The sequence below is a fragment of the Pan paniscus genome, chromosome 14 (genome assembly GCF_029289425.2).
Source record: "Pan paniscus chromosome 14, NHGRI_mPanPan1-v2.0_pri, whole genome shotgun sequence".
Lineage (NCBI taxonomy): Eukaryota > Metazoa > Chordata > Mammalia > Primates > Hominidae > Pan > Pan paniscus.
Window position 1 is genome coordinate 111,520,432 of NC_073263.2, and position 7,777 is coordinate 111,528,208.

Genomic DNA, 7,777 nt, shown 5'->3' on the forward strand with positions numbered 1-7,777 from the left:
ACATGGAAATAGCAAGAAGATGACAGTTAAGTTTACAAAAAAGAATTGAATGTCCCCAGTCTCTCACACTTTTAAGTATTACAAAGTACTAAAGTTCTCAATAAAGAAAGCCATTAATATCCAAATATTGATGACAAGTAACATTAGTGTGGCGTGATTTGGCCCCTGTCCCAATGAATACACAAAGTATATACGTAAGCAATTCATAAGCAAGAAAAACACAAATGTCATTAACAAACATTTAGGAAAATACCTGACCTCATTTCACATTAAAGCAATGAGGTATGTATCAAATTTTAGCTATAACGTCAGAAAAGTTGAGACAAAGAGGAGAGAGAGCTTGCCTACTGTTGGAAACCCCTGCACAGTCTGTATGTCTGAAGACTGCACCCTTTTTGGAAAGAAATATGGCAATGCATATTAAAAGCCTGAAAAACAGTCATACATTTTTATCCATTAATTCTACTCCTGGGAATCTATCCTAAATAAATAACCTAAAATTCAGAAAAGGCATTAGGCAAAAATATTTCCATTACAGCATGGTTTATCATAATGAAAACTTCGAAACAACTTTCCTACCCAACATCAAAGAGATGGTTAATCCAAATAGTACAATCCAGGGGTGATATTCTAAATAATTCCTAGCTGTATTTCATAAAGCATGGCATGTCCAGTTGGAACACATGCCAGCCCATCAGCATGGACACCAGCCTGACGGCCACACAGATGTGCACTGTGAGAGTACCAGACTTGTGCAACCACACTTTGAATGTGCTTCAGAAAGCCGTGGAAACGTTTATGAGGGTTTCCTAGAAAACGGAGAAACACTTATTATAAGTAAATATATATTTGAAAAGAGAAAAAGACTGATGAAACTATAATAAAGTGTTAACCATGGTCATCTCTGAATCTTGGGATAATAGATTTTTTCTTCTTTATGGTTGATTTCATGTTTATAATCAGAAAAAATTTGAAATTGTTTCAGCAGCATAGTTCTAAATGTTCAAATGTCTTCACTTATCTGCCCCAAGACTTCCATGGGATAGGGATACCACCTTTCAGCCTAACAGGAGTGCATGTTAATTGATTTTTCATGCCCATCCGTAGAACAGTCTGGAAAACATTATCCACAGTTAAAGTAATTAAGAGAGCGATTGCACTTTGGTGCTTTATCAGATAATATTTCCCCCAATGTTTTGGTAACATTTAGAGATTTTAAAATTATATTTAGAAGGTAAATATAACTTTCATAAATTAAAATTTTTATGGAAATAAACATGGATTCACATGCAGTTGTAACAAATAATAGGGAGAGAGCCCATGTACTTTTCATTCATTTTACCCCAATGTTAGCTTCTTTCAAAACCATAGTACAATATTACAACAAGGATGCTAATATTGAGACAATCCACCTGTCTTATGCAGATTTCCCCAGGTTTACTTGTACTCTGTGTGTGTGTGTGTGTATGCGTATTAATTCTATACAGCTTCATCACATCTATATTTGTACACCCATAACCATAGTCAAGACACAGAGCTGCTCCACACCACAGGGATCCCCTGGGCTGACTTGCTTCTGGCTCTCAAATTGCAAGCCATGTAACCTATCATTAGCCAACTTGTGTACTCACCTCTGCAGTGCGTAATTCACATTATGCATTCTCCTATTACAGTCAGAGCTTGTGAAATCTCTGATGTCTAACATCCTAAAACACGGAAAGTATTATTAAAGAAAAAATCAGTGGAAGTACAGGGATGTAACTTTTTCTCCATGGCCGTAACCACACACAGTGGAAAAGATGCTGAATCTACAAGGATGTTCCTGCATCCACCAGCTGGTTAGACTTGAAAAGGGTGCTTTGGTCAGGATACTCTCCTTATCAAAGAAACTCAAGGGGTTTTTATTTTAGTGTCCATTTTAACAAGCCTAATTTTACAAAATTATTTAAGTAGAATAAATAGCCCCAGCAGTGCTCTAAAGAGTTCAGTTTGGTGTCTGTTTATTCACACCAGAGTGTCAGTACTCCCTAATATGCAAGTAGCCTTCTCTAGAAAGAAAGATAAACTAAATCCTCAAGCTTCCCCTACCACTTTGAACCAAGTTTCCTACCACTTTGGACCAGGAGTGTGCTGGCCATAGCCATTGGTGATGGGCACGGAAGTCAGCAGTTGGGCCACAAATTATCACACAAAACTTCCTGAGCAAGCAACAGGTGCACAACCCCCGGAACTGAAAGACGAAACCGAAGTGCAAACCATCCTTACAAGTCAGTAAGCTGGGGGACAGACCAGACCAGACACGGGACTGGCCAGAGAGGCTCATGTGTCATTAGAAGGTGACCTTCATTATCCAAAGACATTAGCCCTGTCCTTTCTGGAGTTTCACACTTAGTGATAACTCCGAAAGCCACTGCCCACAGTCAGATGTGTGTTGCTTAATGGACTATTGTTGACCGTGAATGTTGTAATGAACACACTTGGCTGTAGGAAAATGTAGGAGTGTCAATTCAAGAAACAGCTGCACATACAAACATGGCAGCCTAGCCATCTCTAATATATCATAGGCTAATCAGCACTTTTAAAAACAAATTAAAAGTCATTGTTAGGAATATGAGTATGAATTATCCCATAGAAAGCACCTTCCAAACTACTAGGAAATGCCCCAACATGGAGAGCTGAGGGAATCCCCCTGTGCCCATTGATGCTAGAGTGTATAATGGTGGTCTATTTGCGTGGTATACTAGTCTACTTGGGCTGCCGTAACAGAATACCACAGATTGGGTGGCTTAAAAACAGAAATTTATTTTCTCATGGTTCTGGAGTTCAAGGTGCTAGCATGGATGGTTTCTAGTGAGGACACTCTTCCAGGTTTGCAGACAGCCACCTTCTTGCTGTGTCCTCGCATGGCCTTTTCTCCATGCTTGTGCATCTCTGATGCCTCTTCCTCTTCTTTGCAAGGACACCAGTACTACTGGATTGGAGCTCCATTCTTATGGTTTCATTTAACCTCAATCACCTCCTTAGAGACCCTATCTCCAAATACAGCCACACCAGGGTCAGGGATTCAGTATATGAATGTAGGAGGGTACGATTCGGTCTATAACAGGAGGCTTTGAAAAACTACAGGTTCTAATTAAATTTCAAAAGTCATTCAGGTACCATCTTAACAAGTTCTTTTCTCACACTTAAGAGGTCCCACTTCTGGAGGAAAGGACCCTGGTGTTGAGAACAGCACAGAAAGCAGCAAGGCCTGGAGGTGTGCAGGCTGAGGGGATGCTTGAGTGGGAGCTGAAAGGTGAGCACCCAGGGATGCCTTCCAACTTCCAGCCCTGTGTTCCACCCTGACAACCCTTTCTAGTCTCACACCCCCTTTCCCCCCAGGAGTCAAACTAGAAGAGGACAGTGTTGGAGGTGTTGTTATACCTGTACATGTTCAATTAATACATTTGGAAATATTTCCTTAACCTCACTCTTCCCTTTCTTCCTTCTCCCACCAAAATGCCACTAGAATTTTTGCTTATATGAGTTTCATCTACAAAGGACACCCAGAATTTCCACCACATGTCAAACGTGATTATTGGCTGACCTTACTGACAACTTCATATTTCTGGAAATTAAGAGGGAGGAAGGTTGAATCAAGGGGTATCTTAGGCAATATGTTTTGGGTGAAGAACCAATAAAATCAGAACAAAATAGTTGCCAAATTTGGATATTGTGATTTACGGGAGTCTTCTCCTCTGCTCCCCTTCCCTCCTTTTCCCTCCCCTCTCTTACTCTCCCCTCCCCTCCTCTTCCCTTCCCTCCTCTTCTTACCTGCTGCCCCCATGGCCAAGTATACAGCTCTTCTGAGACACTTTTGATGTGCTTCGTAAATGCTTCTTTCTTATCTATGGCTCCCACAACTATGTGAGCTTCTTCAGGACAGGAATTTGGTCTTAGATATTTTTCTATTACCTTGAATATCTCAACCTCCTGCAATAGCTTAGGCCATGTAGTCAGCATACCACAAAAATTTTACTGAATTAGAATTAAACAAATTATTAAAGAGGCAAAGCTAGTTCTCCTTTAATGATGCTGATCAAAAACTGGCAAACTGAATGCAAGGGAAACTCTTTTCTAAACTTAAACCATCATTGAATAGGCCCTAATGGAATACAATAGTCATTAAGCACCTACCTACTATAGGCAAGGCACTGCTAAATACTACAGATGATACAAACACAAATGAGAAAAATTTCTGTTCTCAAAGAGTTTGAAGTATAAGAGAAGAAATCAGAGAGGTACCTGGATATTTGTGCTCCACGTTAGGCATTGGCATCGAAATTGGTATTTAAAGGGAACGTTCCCAAAGCTTCGGCACATGTGTGGCAGCCCCCACATGGTGCCTACCGAGAAACAGGGCACACATGAGGAAGTCAGGCCATTCCTTCCTTCGCATTCTTTCCTCAAGTGAGAGAGACTGGTGCCTCTGAGTTGAAGATTCTATCTGAAAACGAAGAGAATTAGGCTTTGATGTCTGTAGCATGTGAACACCGGATGGCTGTTATTAGTTTACTATCCAGTGTCCACCTTCCCACCCGCTTCTCCTTAAAGAGGCCATGTGGATTTTTATCCCATTATTCTCCCCTGCTCCATGGGCTATGGGGAAGGCTGACACTACATGATGCCAGGGGTGACCAGGGCAGCATCTTTCCTTCCCTGGCCACAGCGTCTGGTCGTTTTACATAAACCATCTGATCAGGGTTCCTCTCAAAATTGTTGCTTGGGAAAATGCTCTCCGTCTGTGAATTGTCCCGAATTCTTCCTAGAAAACAAGGGACCCAGCTTTCAGACGAAGCGTGACTGCAGAAAGCAGGTCTTGATGACATCATCTGGCCTCTGAATCAATCAATTCTGATATCTGCCCTACTCTGTACTTTCAGCTACATGAGATTTTTTAAAAATCATGTTTTTTGCTTAAGCATTTTGATTTGGGTTATCTGTTATTTTGTAAAGAATCCTAACTGATAGGCACACCATAAAAGGAAAGGTCCAGGAAATTTAAATCATCTTGTATAATTTCTTTGGGAATCCTAGTCTTTTGGTTAGGACATAGGTGTTTGCTTATAGGCCTCAACTTGAGATGTCTGTGCCAGTGCAGAATGGAAAGGACTTGACATCTAAAGAAGAAATTAATGGTCTAGTGCTTATCATTGGCCTTGGGAAGTCACTTGTTCATTTTGAGCCTCAGGTTCATCACCTGCAAAACAGGAGAGACGGTGTGTCTCTGGAGTTCTTGTGAGACACCAATCAATCCAATCATGAATGTGGCGGGCTTGTTCAGAGTGCAAAGTGGATATTAACAACATTTCAATCTGAGCCAATATACACTTCCGTGGAATAATGGATGATAAAACCAACTTACCCATTTATGTGGAATCATTGGTCTACGTGGCAGAGGACCAACAACTCTGCAAAACTTCCAACACAAGCTAGAGCTGTGGCCGGTGGTACAAGTTACTTCTCACTCCTTCAACACAAGGCCGAGGTGCTAGCCCAGCCAAAAAACATCTTCATAAGGGGACTGAACACTCCCCTGCCCTAACTATTGCCCCTCTAAGTATTTTTTAATCTCAAATATTTTTTTAAAAAATAGTTAAAGATTACAACCACATTATGCAATCCAGCATCTAAGTAGGGTAAGAAGAAATTAAAATTCTCCTTTTTTGGAGGTTTGTTCCCATTTGGTGAACATCTTCAGGAACAGTAAGCATAGAGTCCACAGAGAAGAATTTGAGAGATGTGAGATGCATCAACTGTGTGTTTTCTACAAACTTGGCACTTGACGTCTCATCCTCAATGTCTGGTCTTACTTCGTCACTGATGCCAAATGTTTAACTCAGAAAGATAAGATTTGAGAAGATGATAAGGGCTGCTCTGTTCCCGTAACACAGGAACATTCATTTTTGCCTCAAAGGAGCTTACAACATATTCAGAAAGGGGAGCGTGTACTCCCTGGTGTCCCTAGGAAGATCACATAAAACTAAATCACAAAGACATTAAAGTAATAAATCTTTCTTTGTGTGGAACCCAAATTAATCACAGGAGTAAGATCCCAAGGGGAGGCAGGGTGAGATGGAGGGGAGGAGAGAAGGAAGAAAGAGGAGGTTTGATGAAGGGTGTTAATTTTTCTCCTTAAAAACAACAAAAAACCTATAAACTGCTGTTCCCTCCATCAGTCATTCATTACTGGCCATGAGAGTCTATTCTAAGGTATGTCCCTTGGGTGAAACTGCCTCAAACTAAACATTGCATGGCTAAGATAACGGACATGCAGAAGTAAAAGATAGAACTGAAAAGAGATCTCACAAATATTGGCAGCAATCTTTCCCAAAAGTGAAAATAAAATGAGAAAAAAGAATTTTAATGACTTCATATATAGCTTATATATATTTGCTTTCAGATATTATAATAGAGAAAGAGAAAAATCCTTCCTGTAATAAAAACCTAACCACTCCTCTCTCCCAAAAGCAGACAGAAAATAAAATGAGATTTTTAAAAATTCGATTACCTAGTGCCAAACATTAACCTGAGATGGATACCACATCAACATTAAAATATAAATTAACACTTTAAGAGAAAACTATCAGTTCGAGAATGAGTGGAAACCTCTTTCCTAGGACACTTAAAACATCTTTCAGCAAATCTAAACAGCTGTCACAAGAGCCAGGCTTCACACGGCATCCCGAGACAGGGGACATGGCCACTCCACATCAAATTAAATTTAATTCATCTATTAGAACCACCAATATTGAATGTTTTATTCCCCATATTCCTAGGAAATACAACTTCTGGATAGCACTCCTCCAACTTTTTCCCCTACCCAGAATGTATTCACCTGCTGTTTTCATTGTTGCAAATACATATTAATGTTAAAAAAAAAATAAAATGTAAACACAAAGGCAATTTATTGTTTCTACCATGAAATTCTAAAGCCAACAATAACCTCCATAATTATTCACTGCCAAGCTCTAACCCACAATGTGACTCTATTTGTAGATGGGGCATATAAGGGGGTAATTATGGGTGGGACTCTAATACAAGAGAGCTGACGCTTTATGAGAAAGGAAGAGACACAAGAGCCCTCTCTCTCTCTCTCTCTGAGGATGCAGTGAGAAGGCAGCCATCTACAAGCCAGGAAGAGAGTCCTCACCAAGAACTAAATTGGCCAGCAGCTTAGTCCTTAGACTTTCCAATCTCCAGAATTATGAGAGGCAAATTTCTGTTGTTCAAACCAAAATAAAATTTATACGCTTTCTTTGTGTCAAGGGAAAGAGCTTATCAGAATTTTTTAAAGGAAAGAAAAGAGAAAATAAACAACTGAAGTCTGAGAACTTGCTGGTATTCAAGATTAAAAGATGTTAGGCCTTGTTTAAAAATAGTGAGATTACCAAGCTTAGTGATTTCAAGTCAAATCATTTGACATTAACACTTCGGGGATATTAATATTCACAACGTGCCAAGAAATTTGATATATGGTGTCCCTTAACTGCTCTTAAGGGAATGGGTTTTTTTAAAGTATATATATCTATCTATCTATAGATAGATATATATACCATATACATATATAGTATATATATAGTATATGTATACACGATATATAGTGTATATATACACTATATATATACTATATTATCTATATAGTATATATATATAGAGAGAGAGATATATATAATATATATATTCATTCACATGTAAGCTCACTGTGTATTTAAGGCTGCGATAAATTATGCTGAGT